Below are 18,124 nucleotides of genomic sequence, written 5' to 3' on the forward strand. Positions count from 1 at the left end.
TGTTTGTCATATTTTGAATTTGATTTTTGGACCGGTTTTGAACTAATGAAAGATTAGCAACAGTAACGAAGGTGACGTGGCATCATTAGCACAGTTTAACTGTAGCTTAATTATCCGGGCATTACAAATCTCCTCCACTACAAGAAATCTCGTACCGAGATTTAGGAGGTAGAAGGAAACAGCACGGAGTATTCATCACGCAAGTGATCCTCGCGTTCCCTAGTGGCTTCATCTTCAGAATGGTGCGACCACTAGACTTTGAGGAACTTGATCGCCTTCTGACGTGTGCGGCGTTCAGCTTGGTCGAGAATGCAAACCGGATGCTCTTTATAAGAGAGGTCCTGTTGCAATTCGAGCACTTAATGATCCAGTGCTCGGATTGGGTCCTTGAAGCAGGGACGGAGTTGTGACACGTGGAACACATCGTGAACCTGAGAAAGGTTCGGCGGAAGTTCCAGTTGATATGCCACTTTTCCACACCTTTCCAGGATAGTGAATGGGCCAATATAGCGAGGAGCTAGTTTGCCCTTGATCCCGAAGCGGTGAGCACCCTTCATTGGTGTGACTCGAAGATAGGCCTTTTCGCCAGGTTGATAGACCATGTCTTTATAATGACGGTCATACTGACTCTTCTGACGTGACTGAGCAGTCTTGAGATTCTCGTGAATGCGAACTTGTTCTTTGGCATGTTGGATAATATCCGGACCGAAGAGTGGATGTTCCCCAGTTTCTGACCAGTTCAGAGGGGTTTGGCACTTTCGTCCATATAACACTTCAAAGGGGGCCATCTTCAGACTAGCTTGATAGCTATTATTATAAGAGAACTCAGCATGCCGGAGAGATTCCTCCCATTTCTTGCTGAAGGAAATAACACAAGCTCGAAGCATGTCTTCGAGAACTTGGTTGACGCGTTCAACTTGTCCTTGTGACTGAGGATGAAATGCAGTACTGAAAGACAGATGAGTTCCCATAGCTTCTTGGAAACATGCCCAGAATCTTGAAGTGAATAAGCTGCCACGGTCCAAACTGATAACTAGTGGAATACCATGAAGTGAAAAAATTCTGGACATATACAGGGTTGCAAGTTGACTAGCAGTGATCATTTCTTTGACCGCCAGAAAATGTGCAACTTTCGAAAGCCGGTCAATGACGACAAGAATAGCATCATTACCTTTCTGTGATTTGGGGAATCCAGTGACGAAGTCCATTTCAGCATGGTCCCATTTCCATTCAGGAATAGAGATAGGTTGCAGAGTTCTAGCAGGCCTTTGATGCTTTGCTTTGATACGACGACAAACTTCACACTCAGCAACATAACGAGCAATGTCTTGCTTCATATTAGACCACCAGAATCTCTGACGAATATCTTGGTACATCTTGGTGCTACCGGGATGAATAGACAAAGGTGTATCATGAGCTTCTTTCATAACCCTGGAGTCAGATTCAGGTTTTCACTCGCACATGGCACCACTAGGCGGCCTTTGAAGTACAAGGCGCCATCATCGGCAATAGTGAAGAATGAGGGCTTCCCTTCTGAGAGATAGTGTTTAATCTTCTCGACTTCAGAGTCATAATGTTGAATAGTCTTGATATCGCCCACGAGATCTGGCTCGATAGCGAGGGTATTTAGAGAACCCTGAGGAACAACACGAAGATTCATCTTTTGAAACTCTGGGGGAGGGGGAGCGAGTGCACCAGGAGGACAATATGGAGGTTCAGCTTTCTGAATTCTTCAACAAGCAAGGGCTGAACTTTGTGAACCTGGAGGTGGTTGCAATATGATTTGTGGCTCAAGGCATCATCCATTACATTAGCCTTGCCCGGGGTATACGAAATACCCAAGTTAAAATCTGCAACAATCTCCATCCATCTCTGCTGACGTAGGTTCAGATCTGGTTGAGTAAACAGGTACTTCAGACTTTGGTGGTCGGTGAAGATCTCGCAACGATTACCGAGAAGGTAATGTCGCCACTGTTTTAGTGCATGGATAACAGCAGCAAGCTCGAGGTCATGAACTGGATAGTTCTCTTCGTGAGGGCGCAACTGACGAGAGGCATACGCAATTACTTTACGCTCCTACATTAGGACAGCGCCTAGGCCTTGACGTGAAGCATCACAATTGATGACGAAGTCCTTCTTAGTATCTGGAGGAGCAAGCACTGGGGCAGAGGTCAACTTGTCTTTGAGCGCCTGGAAACTTTCCTGACACTTTTCTGTCCACTCAAACTTGACGCCCTTATGAAGCAGGTTAGTCAGAGGTCTAGCGATCTTGGAGAAGTTCTCGATGAATCGACGGCAATAGCTGGTGAGTCCGAGAAAACTTCTGACTTGCTTGAAATTCTTCGGAGGAGTCCAATCGAGAATAGCCTAAACTCGTTCAGGGTTGACGGCAATACCATCCTTAGAAATGACATGCCCAAGATAGGTTACTTCGGGAAGCCAGAATTCACACTTGGAGAACTTGGCATAGAGTTGATGCTCTCTAAGCTTTTCCAGAACAAGACAAAGAGGTTCAGCATGTTCTTCTTCATTCTTGGAATATACAAGGATATCATCCAGATAAACCATGACAAATTTGTCGAGGTATTCGATAAATATATAGTTCATCAGACGAGAGAAGGTGGCTGGAGCATTGGTTAATCCAAAAGACATGACGGTGTACTCGTATGATCCATAGCGAGTCACAAATGCGGTCCTCGGGATATCTTCTTCACGAACACAGATCTGGTGGTAACCGAACCTCAAGTCGAGTTTAGAGAACACTGACGAACCAGCCAGTTGATCATATAGATCATTGATCCGAGGAAGAGGATATTTGTTCTGAATGGTAGCCTGGTTAATAGGGCGGTAGTCTTGGACCAATCGGTTTGTCCCATCCTTCTTCTTGACAAAGAGAGAAGGTGCTCCCCAAGGAGAGCAACTTGGGCGAATGAAACCACTTCAAAGAGATTTGTCGATTTCCTCCTTAAGCTCAATGATTTCATGCGGCGGCATCTTGTAAGGTCGTTTGGCTATAGGAGTGGTGCCTGGTTTTAAGTCAATGATGAATTCGACAGCTCTAGTAGGGGGAATCCCTGGAAGTTCTTCAGGAAAGACGTCTTGGAATTCGTGAACGACAGGAATGTTTTCAATTCCCTCGAGTGGTGTAGCGTTCAATGCATTCAACGCATAAAGCTTGCCTCGGCATTCTGAACCAGACGAGCATTGTAGCTAATTATTTCATCAGAAGGGTGCAGCAGATGGACGGTCTTAGTGGCGCAAACTATAGAAGCAATATGCGCTTTCAACCAATCCATACCCAGAATGAGGTCGATGTTAGACGACTTCAGGATAATGGGAGAGGCATAGAATTCCAACCCTTTGATTTCAACGGGAATGTTGTAACTAACCATAGAGGTTTGACACTGGCCGGCGAGGGTTTTTACCACTAGTGGAGTGTTTATGACCTCACATTTAAGGTCGTGCTTGTATGCAAAATATTCTGACATGAATGAATGTGATGCACCAGTATCAAATAAAACGGATGTTGGTACTGAATTTACGAGGAGTGTACCCATCACAGTAGCAGGCTGGTCTTGAGCTTCATTGAGATCAACGTGGTTGGCGTGAACACGACCATAAGACTTGGCATTGTTGTTGCGAGGCTGGTTGTTTCCACGGTCAGCTACAGGGAGGGCCAGTTGACCCTGGTTCTGAAAGCAGTTCCTGGTAAGGTGGCCTGGTTGACCACACTTGTAGCACAGACCATTATTGGGAGTGGGAACAGGAGCTCGGGGAGGTGGGGCTGGAAGCCTTGGCTGCTTAGGTAGTGGAGGCGGCAGACGAGGTGCAGCATAGGACTGCCTTGGAGCAGGTGCAGTTGGATGGTACATGCTACTCGGGATCCTTATCTTACGCTTCTGTGAGGGCGGGCCCGAAGATGAGCCCGTGTCATGGTTGCGCCTGTGAGAGCTCTAGTGTTCCTGCAGACCAGTCTTGACATTGATGGCCTTATTCACCAAGGTGGAGAAATCGGCAAAGTCATGCACTAGCAAAGCGAGCTTGATGTCAGCTTGTAGTCCATCATGAAACTTCTCCTGTCTGCGAGCATCAGTTGCAATGTCTTCTTCAGCATAGCAGGATAAGTCCAGAAACTCCCGCTGATAAGCTTCCACAGTTTTGTTACCCTGAGTGAGGTTGCGGAACTCACGCTTATTCATGTCCATGATTCCCTGAGGAATAAAACGGGCACGGAAAGCAGCTTGGAAGTCTGGCCAGGTGATGATTGTTCCTACTAGTAGAGTACGCCTGTGGCTGTCCCACCATTGAGCTGCGGGTCCCTTCAGAAAGAAGGAAGCAAAGGTGACATAGCGGGCAGGGGCTACATCAGCAGACTCCATCTCATAGGTGATGTCACGGAGCCAGTCATCAGCATCCAGCGGCTGAGTTGAGCTGCAGTACACAGTTGGATTGAGTCACATGAAATCTTGTAGAGTCACTTGGGCTGGCTGCTGGTTCATATTGGGGCGAGGGAACTAAGCCATCATATTCTCCATGAACCGGCGATTCATCTCGAGCTACTGGACCATACTAGCCATGTACTCAGGCAGTGGTGGGGCATTGCCGCCACGACCACGACCACCTGGTCTAACCATCCTGTTAATATATAATAGGGGGTAGTTCAGCATTGAGAAATTTTGCATAGACAAGAATCATTCATGATGGAACATGCATAATGAAAGGAGCACGACAGATACTACATAGTAGTCGGCATAATTTACAAAAGGGGTCGGGCACAGAGTTCAGTACATAGAGTTCAGTAGATAGACTAAGTCAACATAGGCGTCACGCAGGCTCACGGCGAATGCATCTAATACTAATAAGCAAGACTACATCAGTCCCAGGAGGTACTGTGGAGGTAGTCGTCGCCTGACAACTGGTAGTGGGGCAACAGATAGTCCACGTCAGCGGCCTGGGGGCTGCGGATACTTTGGTGTAGAACCCGTCGCTCAGGCGGCAGAAGAGGACCAAGTGTGGGAGAGTAACCTCCCACCTCTGGCCAACCGACGCCGTGGGGCATCACGGTCCTAGCTGGGTAGATCCCAGAATGCGGCAGCTGTCTAGATAGAACAAAGGGGTGCAACAGAGCCCTGTAAAGGTGCTGATGAGTGGTGTACAACTCGTGGCAAAGAGCTCGGTTAGCTCGGTCCAACCCATCAGCATGCAGAACCAGGCTCTGATGGTGGAAGGGCTCTCGGGTGACTGTGGAGTAGGCAGCGGTGTTGTATCCCTCCGCACCAACGTCGGATGCGATAGCAATGTGCCTGAAAGGGGAAGTGTCCAACTCCCAATACTCCCCACGAAGACATGTCAGAGCAGCATAGGCAGCATCATGAACTGCCATCTCGATGGTCACTCCAACACCATGAGCGGTGTGCAGCACAGTAGTGGAGTCATACTCCCGAGAGTAGAGGTGGACGATGGCACGGTACTGCTCCTGGTTAAAGTCCTAGTACTCCTCGTAGATGGTGTACTCAGGGTGCCAGCGATAACCCAAATAGGTCATCATCTCAGCTAGCACGGCAGGTGATCCTGAGGCACCAATGGCCGCCGTGTGGCGCATGACCTGCCTCGTGGGTTCCATCTAAAAACAAAGATGTTTTAATGGAGTCAAATGACAATGTGGGTACTATCCAAAATACTATCCTATAGAATAACTATGGCTTATCCAACTTTGGGGTGAAGGTGGTAATGGGACCCTAATGTTAGAGTTAGTAAATTCGTTTAACCCGAGTAGGAGAGAGTTCAGAGCCCCAGAGTAAAGGTCGAGAAGTAAAAGATCCTAATACCACCCAATGGCGACGTGGGCCCGTAAGGCACACACCCAAGTTAGTAAAAGTTTTGTAATGACTAGACTCGACTTCGGCCAAGGAGTGTGGAAGGGGGATTCCTACAGGCAGTCGGCTCTGATACCAACTTGTGACGTCCCCGATTCAATCGTACACTAATCATACACGCAAACTGAAGGAAATATGCCCTAGAGGCAATAATAAAGTTATTATTTATTTCCTCATATCATGATAAATGTTTTATTATTCATGCTAGAATTGTATTAACCGGAAATATGATACATGTGTGAATACATAGACAAACATATAGTCACTAGTATGCCTCTACTTGACTAGCTCGTTTATCAAAGATGGTTATGTTTCCTAGCCATGGACAAAAGAGTTGTCATTTGATTAACGGGGTCACATCATTAGAAGAATGATGTGATTGACATGACCCATTCCGTTAGCCTAGCACTTGATCGTTTAGTATGTTGCTATTGCTTTCTTCATAACTTATACATGTTCCTGTAACTATGAGATTATGCAACTCCCGTTTACCGGAGGAACACTTTGGGTACTACCAAACGTCACAACGTAACTGGGTGATTATAAAGGAGTACTACAGGTGTCTCCAAAGGTACATGTTGGGTTGGCGTATTTCGAGATTAGGTTTTGTCACTCCGATTGTCGGAGAGGTATCTTTGGGCCCTCTCGGTAATGCACATCACTATAAGCCTTGCAAGCAATGTAGCTAATGAGTTAGTTACGGAATGATGCATTACGTAACGAGTAAAGAGACTTGCCGGTAACGAGATTGAACTAGGTATTGGATACCGACGATCGAATCTCGGGCAAGTAACATACCGATGACAAAGGGAACAACGTATGTTGTTATGCGGTTTGACCGATAAAGATCTTCGTAGAATATGTAGGAACCAATATGGGCATCCAGGTTCCGCTATTGGTTATTGACCGAGAATGGTTCTAGGTCATGTCTACATAGTTCTCGAACCCATAGGGTCCGCACACTTAACGTTACGATGACAGTTTTATTATGAGTTTATAAGTTTTGATGTACTGAAGTTTGTTCGGAGTCCCGGATGTGATCACAAACATGACAAGGAGTCTCGAAATGGTCGAGACATAAAGATTGATATATTGGACGACTATATTCGGACACCGGAAGTGTTCCGGACGTTTTCGGAGAAAACCGGAGTGCCAGAGGGTTACCGGAACCCCCCCGGGAGAAGTAATGGGCCTTATGGGCCTCAGTGCAGAAGAGAGAGGGGAGGCCAGCATGGGCCGCGCGCCCCCTCCCCCTCTGGTCCGAATTGGACTAGGAGGGGGGCGGCGCCCCCCTCTTTCCTTCTCCCCCTCCCCCTTCCTTTTCCCCTCCTAGTAGGAGTAGGAAAGGGGGAGTCCTACTACTACTAGGAAGAGGATTCCTCCTCCTGGCGCGCCCTCTAGGGCCGTCCGGCCTCCCCCCCTTGCTCCTTTATATACGGGGGCAGGGGGGCACCCTAGGACACACAAGTTGATCTACTGATCGTTCCTTAGCCGTGTGCGTTGCCCCCCTCCACCATATTACACCTTGGTCATATCGTTGCGGAGTTTAGGCGAAGCCCTGCGCCGGTAGAACATCATCATCATCACCATGCCGTCGTGCTGACGGAACTCATCCCCGAAGCTTTGCTGGATCGGAGCCCGGGGATCGTCATCGAGCTGAACGTGTGCTGAACTCGGAGGTGCCGTACGTTCGGTGCTTGGATCGGTCGGATCGTGAAGACGTATGACTACATCAACCGCGTTGTCATAACACTTCCTCTTATGGTCTACGAGGGTACGTGGACATCACTCTCCCCTCTCGTTGCTATGCCATCACCATGATCTTGCGTGTGCGTAGGAATTTTTTTGAAATTACTACGTTCCCCAATAGTGGCATCCGAGCCTAGGTTTTATGCGTTGATGTTATATGCACGAGTAGAACACAAGTGAGTTGTGGGTGATACAAGTCATACTGCTTACCAGCATGTTATACTTTGGTTCAGTGGTATTGTTGGATGAAGCGGCCCAGACTGACATTACGCGTACGCTTACGCGAGACTGGTTTTACCGCCATGCTTTGCACACAGGTGACTAGTAGGTGTCTGTTTCTCCAACTTTAGTAGAACTGAGTGTGGCTACGCCCGGTCCTTGCGAAGGTTAAAACAGCACTAACTTGACGAACTATCGTTGTAGTTTTGATGCGTAGGTAAGAACGGTTCTTGCTCAGCCCGTAGCAGCCACGTAAAACTTGCAACAACAAAGTAGAGGACGTCTAACTTGTTTTTGCAGGGCATGTTGTGATGTGATATGGTCAAGACGTGATGCGATATTTTATTGTATGAGATGATCATGTTTTATAACCGAAGTTATTGGCAACTGGCAGGAGCCATATGGTTGTCGCTTGATTGTATGAAATGCAAACGCCCTGTAATTGCTTTACTTTATCACTAAGCGGTAGTGATAGTCGTAGAAGCAATAGATGGCGTAAACGACAATGATGCTACGATGGAGATCAAGGTGTCGCGCCGGTGACGATGGTGATCACGACGGTGCTTCGGAGATGGAGATCACAAGCACAAGATGATGATGGCCATATCATATCACTTATATTGATTTCATGTGATGTTTATCCTTTATGCATCTTATCTTGCTTTGATTGACGGTAGCATTTTAAGATGATCTCTCACTAATTATCAAGAAGTGTTCTCCCTGAGTATGCACCGTTGCGAAAGTTCTTCGTGCTGAGACACCACGTGATGATCGGGTATGATAGGCTCTACGTTCAAATACAACGGGTGCAAAACAGTTGCACACGCGGAATACTCAGGTTAAACTTGATGAGCCTAGCATATACAGATATGGCCTCGGAACACTGAGACCGAAAGGTCGAACGTGAATCATATAGTAGATATGATCAACATAGTGATGTTCACCATTGAAACTACTCCATCTCACGTGATGATCGGACATGGTTTAGTTGATTTGGATCACGTAATCACTTAGATGACTAGAGAGATGTCTGTCTAAGTGGGAGTTCTTAAGTAATATGATTAATTGAACTTAAATTTATCATGAACTTAGTACCTGATAGTATTTTGCTTGTCTATGTTTGTTGTAGATAGATGGCTCGTGTTGTTGTTCCGTTGAATTTTAATGCGTTCCTTGAGAAAGCAAAGTTGAAAGATGATGGTAGCAATTACACGGACTGGGTCTGTAACCTGAGGAATATCCTCATTGCTGCACAGAAGAATTACGTCCTGGAAGCACCGCTGGGTGCCAGGCCTGCTGCTGATGCAGCTGACGACGTTAAGAACGTCTGGCAGAGCAAAGCTGATGACTACTCGATAGATCAGTGTGCCATGCTTTACAGCTTAGAACCGGGTGTTCAACGATGTTTTGAACGTCATGGAGCATATGAGATGTTCCAGGAGTTGAAGTTAATATTTCAAGCAAATGCCCGGATTAAGAGATATGAAGTCTCCAATAAGTTCTATAGCTGCAAGATGGAGGAGAATAGTTCTATCAGTGAACACATACTCAAAATGTCTGGGTATAATAATCACTTGATTCAACTGGGAGTTAATCTTCCTGATGATAGTGTCATTGACAGAATTCTTCAATCACTGCCACCAAGCTACAAGAGCTTCGTGATGAACTATAATATGCAAGGGATGGACAAGAATATTCCCGAGCTCTTCGCAATGCTAAAAGCCGTGGAGGTAGAAATCAAGAAGGAGCATCAAGTGTTGATGGTTAACAAGACCACCAGTTTCAAGAAAAAGGGCAAAGGGAAGAAGAAGGGGAACTTCAAGAAGAACAGCAAACAGGTTGCTGCTCAAGAGAAGAAACCCAAGTCTGGACCTAAGCCTGAGACTGAGTGCTTCTACTGCAAGCAGACTGGACACTGGAAGCGGAACTGTCCCAAGCATTTGGCGGATAAGAAGGATGGCAAAGTGAACAAAGGTATATGTGATATACATGTTATTGATGTGTACCTTACTAATGCTCGCAGTAGTACCTGGGTATTTGATATTGGTTCTGTTGCTAATATTTGCAACTCGAAACAGGGACTACGGATTAAGAGAAGATTGGCTAAGGACGAGGTGACGATGCATGTGGGAAATGGTTCCAAAGTCGATGTGATCGTGGTCGGCACGCTACCTCTACCATCGGGATTAGTTTTAGACCTAAATAATTGTTATTTGGTGCCAGCGTTGAGCATGAACATTATATATAGATCTTGTTTGTTGCGAGACGGTTATTCATTTAAATCAGAGAATAATGATTGTTCTATTTATATGAGTAATATCTTTTATGGTCATGCACCCTTGAAGAGTGGTCTATTTTTATTGAATCTCGATAGTAGTGATACACATATTCATAGTGTTGAAACCAAAAGATGCAGAATTGATAATGATAGTGAAACTTATTTGTGGCACTGCCGTTTAGGTCATATCGATATAAAGCGCATGAAGAAACTCCATACTGATGGGCTTTTGGAATCACTTGATTATGAATCACTTGGTACTTGCGAACCGTGCCTCATGGGCAAGATGACTAAAACGTCGTTCTCCGGAAGTATGGAGCGGGCAACTGATTTGTTGGAAATCATACATACTGATGTTTGTGGCCCAATGAATGTTGAAGCTCGCGGCGGGTATCGTTATTTTCTCACCTTCACAAATGATTTGAGCAGATATGGGTATATCTACTTAATGAAACACAAGTCTGAAACATCTAAAAAGTTCAAAGAATTTTAGAGTGAAGTGGAAAATCATCGTAACAAGAAAATAAAGTTTCTACGATCTGATCATGGAGGAGAATATTTGAGTTACGAGTTTGGTTTACATTTGAAACAATGCGGAATAGTTTCACAACTCACGCCACCTGGAACACCACAACGAAATGGTGTGTCCGAACGTCGTAATCGTACTTTACTAGATATGGTGCGATCTATGATGTCTCTTACTGATTTACCGCTATCGTTCTGGGGTTATGCTTTAGAGACGGACGCATTCACGTTGAATAGGGCACCATCAAAATCCGTTGAGACGACGCCTTATGAACTGTGGTTTGGCAAGAAACCAAAGTTGTCGTTTCTTAAAGTTTGGGGCTGCGATGCTTATGTGAAGAAACTTCAACCAGATAAGCTCGAACCTAAATCGGAGAAATGTGTCTTCATAGGATACCCAAAAGAAACTATTGGGTACACCTTCTATCACAGATCTGAGGGCAAGATTTTCGTTGCTAAAATCGGATCCTTTCTAGAGAAGGAGTTTCTCTCAAAAGAAGTGAGTGGGAGGAAAGTAGAACTTGATGAGGTAACTGTACCTTCTCCCTTATTGGAAGGTAGTTGATCACAAGAACCGGTTCCTGTGACAACTACACCAATTAGTGAGGAAACTAATGATATTGATCATGAAACTTCAGATCAAGTTTCTACTGAACCTCGTAGGTCTACCAGAGTAAGATCCGCACCAGAGTGGTACGGTAATCCTATTCTGGAAGTCATGTTACTTGACCATGATGAACCTACGAACTATGAGGAAGCGATGATGAGCCCAGATTCCGCAAAATGGCTAGAGGCCATGAAATCTGAGATGGGATCCATGTATGAGAACAAAGTATGGACTTTGGTTGACTTGCCCGATGATCGGCAAGCCATTGAGAATAAATGGATTTTTAAGAAGAAGACTGACGCTGATGGTAATATAACTGTCTATAAAGCTCGACTTGTTGCGAAAGGTTTTCGACAAGTTCAAGGGGTTGACTACGATGAGACTTTCTCACCCGTAGCGATGCTTAAGTCTGTCCGAATCATGTTAGCTATTGCTGCATTTTATGATTATGAAATTTGGCAAATGGATGTCAAAACTGCATTTTTGAATGGATTTCTGGAAGAAGAGTTGTATATGATACAACCAGAAGGTTTTGTTGATCCAAAAGGTGCTAACAAAGTTTGCAAGCTCCAGCGATCCATTTATGGACTGGTGCAAGCATCTCGGAGTTGGAATAAACGCTTTGATAGTGTGATCAAAGCATATGGTTTTATACAGACTTTTGGAGAAGCCTGTATTTACAAGAAAGTGAGTGGGAGCTCTGTAGCATTTCTAATATTATATGTAGATGACATATTACTAATTGGAAATGATATAGAATTTCTGGATAGCATAAAGGGATACTTGAATAAAAGTTTTTCAATGAAAGACCTCGGTGAAGCTGCTTACATATTGGGCATCAAGATTTATAGAGATAGATCAAGACGCTTAATAGGACTTTCACAAAGCACATACCTTGATAAAATTTTGAAAAAGTTCAAAATGGATCAGGCAAAGAAAGGGTTCTTGCCCGTGCTACAAGGTGTGAAGTTGAGTCGGACTCAATGCCCGACCACAGCAGAAGATAGAGAGAAAATGAAAGATGTTCCCTATGCTTCAGCCATAGGCTCTATCATGTATGCAATGCTGTGTACCAGACCTGACGTGTGCTTAGCAATAAGCTTGACAGGAAGGTACCAAAGTAATCCAGCAGTGGATCACTGGACAGCGGTCAAGAACATCCCGAAATACCTGAAAAGGACTAAGGATATGTTTCTCGTATATGGAGGTGACAAAGAGCTAGTCATAAATGGTTACGTCGATGCAAGCTTTGACACTGATCCGGACGATTCTAAATCGTAAACCGGATACGTATTTTTATTAAACGGTGGAGCTGTAAGTTGGTGCAGTTCTAAACAAAGCGTCATGGTGGGATCTACATGTGAAGCGGAGTACATAGCTGCTTCAGAAGCAGCAAATGAAGGGGTCTAGATGAAGGAGTTCATTACCGATCTAGGTGTCATACCTAGTGCATTGGGACCAATGAAGATCTTCTGTGACAATACTGGTGCAATTGCCTTGGCAAAGGAATCAAGATTTCACAAGAGGACCAAGCACATCAAGAGATGCTTCAATTCCATCCGGGACCAAGTCCAAGTGGGAGACATAGAGATTTGCAAGATACATACGGATCTGAATGTTGCAGACCCGTTAACTAAGCCTCTCTGAATGTTACAGGCAGTTGGCTCTGATACCAACTTGTGACGTCCCCAATTCAATCATACACTAATCGTACATGCAAACTGAAGGAAATATGCCCTAGAGGCAATAATAAAGTTATTATTTATTTCCTCATATCATGATAAATATTTATTATTCATGCTAGAATTGTATTAACCGGAAACATGATACATGTGTGAATACATAGACAAACATATAGTCAGTAGTATGCCTCTACTTGACTAGCTCGTTTATCAAAGATGGTTATGTTTCCTAGCCATGGACAAAAGAGTTGTCATTTGATTAACGGGATCACATCATTAGAAGAATGATGTGATTGACATGACCCATTCCGTTAGCCTAGCACTTGATCGTTTAGTATGTTGCTATTGCTTTCTTCATAACTTATACATGTTCCTATAACTATGAGATTATGCAACTCCCGTTTACCGGAGGAACACTTTGGGTACTACCAAACGTCACAACATAACTGGGTGATTATAAAGGAGTACTACAGGTGTCTCCAAAGGTACATGTTGGGTTGGCGTATTTTGAGATTAGGTTTTGTCACTCCGATTGTCGGAGAGGTATCTGTGGGCCCTCTCGGTAATGCACATCACTATAAGCCTTGCAAGCAATGTAGCTAATGAGTTAGTTACGGAATGATGCATTACGTAACGAGTAAAGAGACTTGCCAGTAACGAGATTGAACTAGGTATTGAATACCGACGATCGAGTCTCGGGCAAGTAACATACCGATGACAAAGGGAACAACGTATGTTGTTATGCGGTTTGACCGATAAAGATCTTCGTAGAATATGTAGGGACCAATATGGGCATCCAGGTTCCGCTATTGGTTATTGATCGAGAATGGTTCTAGGTCATGTCTACATAGTTCTCGAACCCGTAGGGTCCGCACGCTCAACGTTACGATGACAATTTTATTATGAGTTTATAAGTTTTGATGTACCGAAGTTTGTTCGGAGTCCCGGATTTGATCACGGACATGACGAGGAGTCTCGAAATGGTCGAGACATAAAGATTGATATATTGGACGACTATATTCGGACACCAGAAGTGTTCCGGACGTTTTCAGAGAAAACCGGAGTGCCGGAGGGTTACCGGAACCCCCCCGGGAGAAGTAATGGGCCTTATGGGCCTCAGTGGAGAAGAGAGAGGGGCGGCCAGCATGGGCCACGCGCCCCCTCCCCCTCTGGTCCAAATTGGACTAGGAGGGGGGCGGCGCCCCCCTCTTTCCTTCTCCCTCTCCCCCTTCCTTTCCCCTCCTAGTAGGAGTAGGAAAGGGGGAGTCCTACTCCTACTAGGAGGAGGATTCCTCCTCCTGGCGCGCCCTCTAGGGCCGGCCGGCCTCCCCCCCTTGCTCCTTTATATACGGGGGTAGGGGGGCACCCTAGGACACACAAGTTGATCTACGGATCGTTCCTTAGCCGTGTACGGTGCCCCACTCCACCATATTACACCTCGGTCATATCGTCGCGGAATTTAGGCGAAGCCCTACGCCGGTAGAACATCATCATCGTCACCACGCCGTCGTGCTGACGGAACTCATCCCCGAAGCTTTGCTGGATCGGAGCCCGGGGATCGTCATCGAGCTGAACGTGTGCTGAACTCGGAGGTGCCGTGCGTTCGGTGCTTGGATCGGTCGGATCGTGAAGACGTACGACTACATCAACCACGTTGTCATAACGCTTCCGCTTACGGTCTACGAGGGTACATGGACATCACTCTCCCCTCTCGTTGCTATGCCATCACAATGATCTTGCGTGTGCGTAGGAAATTTTTCGAAATTACTATGTTCCCCAACACAAACGTGTACGATCAAGATCAGGAACTCATGGGAAGATATCACAACACAACTCTACAAATAAAATAAGTCATACAAGCATCATAATACAAGCCAGGGGCCTCGAGGGCTCGAATACAAGTGCTCGATCATAGACGAGTCAGCGGAAGCAACAATATCTGAGTACAGACATAAGTTAAACAAGTTGCCATAAGATGGATAGCACAAACTGGGATACATATCGAAAGAGGTGCAGGCCTCCTGCCTGGGATCCTCCTAACTACTCCTAGTTGTCGTCAGCGGCCTGCACGTAGTAGTAGGCACCTCTAGTGTAGTAGGAGTTGTCGTCGAAGGTGGCATCTGGCTCCTGGGCTCCAATGTCTGGTTGCGGCATCCGAGAAGAAGAGGAAAACAGGGGAAAAGAGGGAGCAAAGCAACAGTGAGTACTCATCCAAAGAACTCGCAAGCAAGGAGCTACACTACATATGCATGGGTATATGTGTGAGGAGGCAATATCAGTGGACTGAACTGCAGAATGCCAGAATATGAGGGGGATAGCTAGTCCTATCGAAGACTATGCTTCTGGTAGCCTTCGTCTTGCAGCATGCAGAAGAGAGCAGATTGACGTCCTCCAAGTAGCATCACATAGCATAATCCTACCCGGTGATCGTCCCCTCGTCGCCCTGTGGAAAAGCGATCATCGGGTTGTCTGTGGAACTTGTCTGGGTGTGTTTTATTAACTATCTGGTTCTAGTTGTCATAAGGTCAAGGTACAACTCCGGGTCGTCCTTTTACCGAGGGACACGGCTATTCGAATATATAAACTTCCCTGCAGGGGTGCACCACATAACCCAACATGCTCGATCCCATTTGGCCGGACACACTTTTCTGGGTCATGCCCGGCCTCGGAAGATCAACACATCGCAGCCCCACCTAGGCACAATAGAGAGGTCAGCATGCCGGTCTAAATCCTATGCGCAGGGGTCTGGGCCCATCGCCCATTGCACACATGCACGTTGCGTACGCGGCCGGTGAGCAGACCTAGCAACCTCCATTACAAAGGAAGTCGCATTATGCAGTCCAACCCAGCGCGCGCCGCTTAGTCGCTAACGTCACGAAGGCTTCGGCTAATACCACGACGTCCAGTGCCCATAACTTTCCCGCATAGTTGGTTAGTGCGTATAGACCAGTGGCCAGACTCAGATCAAATACCAAGATCTCGTTAAGCGTGTTATTACGAAGCAACCGCGAACGCCGACCAGGGCTCGGCCCACCTCACGCCTAGGTGGTCTCAACCTGCCCTGTCGCTCCGCCACAAAGACCCACACAGAGGGCCGTCGGGACAAAGGTCCTTTCAGCCCCCAATCCATGAATCACTCGCGGGTACTCTTCGAGCCGACCCGACTTTAGTCACCATCTGTAGTATGTATATAGGTGTAGTATATACCCCTGATCACCTCCCAAGTGATCACGGCCTGATAGTATACCAAGGCAGACCGACAAGAATGTAGGGCCACAGATGATAAACTAGCATCCTATACTAAGTATTTAGGATTGCAGGTAAGGTATCAATAGATGTAACAACAATGTCAGGCTATGCATCAAAATAGGATTAACGGAAAGCAGTAACATGCTACACTACTCTAATGCAAGCAGTATAGAGGAGAATAGGTGATATCTGGTGATCAAGGGGGGGGCTTGCCTGGTTGCTCTGGCAAGAAGGAGTGGTCATCAACTCCGTAGTCGAACTGGGCAGCAGTAGCGTCGGTCTCGTAGTCTACCAGAGAGAAGAGGGGGAAGAAACAATAAATACAATGCAAACATAAGCATGACGATGCATGACATGACAATTAGCGGTGTTAGGTGTGCCCTAACGCGGTAGTAGGTGATACCGGCGAAAGGGGGAAACATCCGGGAAAGTATCCCTAGTGTTTCGCGTTTTTGGACAGGTGAACCGAAGGGGGAAAGTTGCGTGTTCGCTATGCTAGGGATGTGTGGCGGACGAACAGGCTGCGTATCCGGATTCGTCTCGTCGTTCTGAGCAACTTTCATGTAGAAGGTATTTTCATCCGAGTTACGGATTATTTTATAAGATTTTCTAAAGTTTTAATCATTTGTTGATTTTAATTAATTATTTAAATCCAACATTATCCAGAACAGTATGGGATGACGTCGGCATGACGTAGCTGTGATGTTAGCAGTCAACAGTGCGGTTGACTAGTCAAACCAGACAGGTGGGGCCATTGGGACCCACATGTCAGTGACAGTGCTAACTAACAGAGTTATTTTAACCTAACTAACCTAATTAGCGAGTGGTGGCCAGTAGTTAGTGAGAGATTAGGGTTTTAATTAGCTAAACTATTTAATTAACTAATTATTCTTTTTATTTATTTCGTTTATTGAGGTGGGGCCTGTAGGTCAGTGAGACACGGGCGGCGCAGTCAACAGTTGACCGGGTCAAGGGTTCAACGGGGCCCACCCGTCAGGGACACAAGGGGGCCCATGCGTCAGGCCAGCTCAGCGGCGGCCGGCAACTCGTCGGAATCACGCCGGCGAGCTCGTTCGCGGCGGCGCGTCCTCGGGCATCGTCGGAAATCGCCCACATGGCACCATTTTGGTCGTGGCCGGGCGCGTTAGAATGGCAAGACGACGACACGACGGTTGGTGGTGGTTACGCAGGCAGTGGTGGCCGGAATCGAGCGCGGCAAGCTCATCGGCGGACGGCCGGAGTCAGGCACGAGAGGAAACGACGACACATCATGTTAGCGAATGAAAGGAGAGGCCAGGCGAGTCATACGCGAGGTGGCGAACGCAATGGGCACTGGCCCGTGACCAATTGATCACCGGAGGCATGCCGGCGACGAGCGCAGGCGGCAGTGTGTTCGGGCGCTCAACGAGGATGGTGTTAGGAGGCACGGGAGGGAGCAACAGTAACGAAGGTGACGTGGCATCATTAGCAGGGTTTCACTATAGCTTAATTATCTGGGCGTTACACGTCCTCTCGCCCCCCTCTCTCTCCTACGCACCCACAGCCGCCACCCTCTCCCTCCCTCAGATCTCGATCCGACCTAGATCGACGCCGCCACCCCTCTCTAACCCTAGCTTCCCGTCGCTGGTGGCAGCGCCCTCCCTCACTCGCCCTCTCCTCCTTCCCTCCTCACGGTCGCCTCCACCATGCCACAAACCCCGGCGACGGCCTCGTGTAGATCCCACCCTGCTCCGCATCACCGCTCTCCCGGCCATCTCTCCGTTTCCCCATAGCCACACCTCATCCTCCTCCCCCTCCCCCGGTTCCGTCCCCAGCCCCGCCCGGATCCACCGTGCTTGTCCACAATCGCCGCCCCCACCCCGCCGTCGATCTCGCCCATGGCTGCCGCCACCACCCCGCCGTCATCCTCGCCCACGACGGCCGCCCCCACCCCACCGTC

The sequence above is a fragment of the Triticum dicoccoides genome, chromosome 6B, assembly GCF_002162155.2.
Source record: "Triticum dicoccoides isolate Atlit2015 ecotype Zavitan chromosome 6B, WEW_v2.0, whole genome shotgun sequence".
NCBI lineage: Eukaryota > Viridiplantae > Streptophyta > Magnoliopsida > Poales > Poaceae > Triticum > Triticum dicoccoides.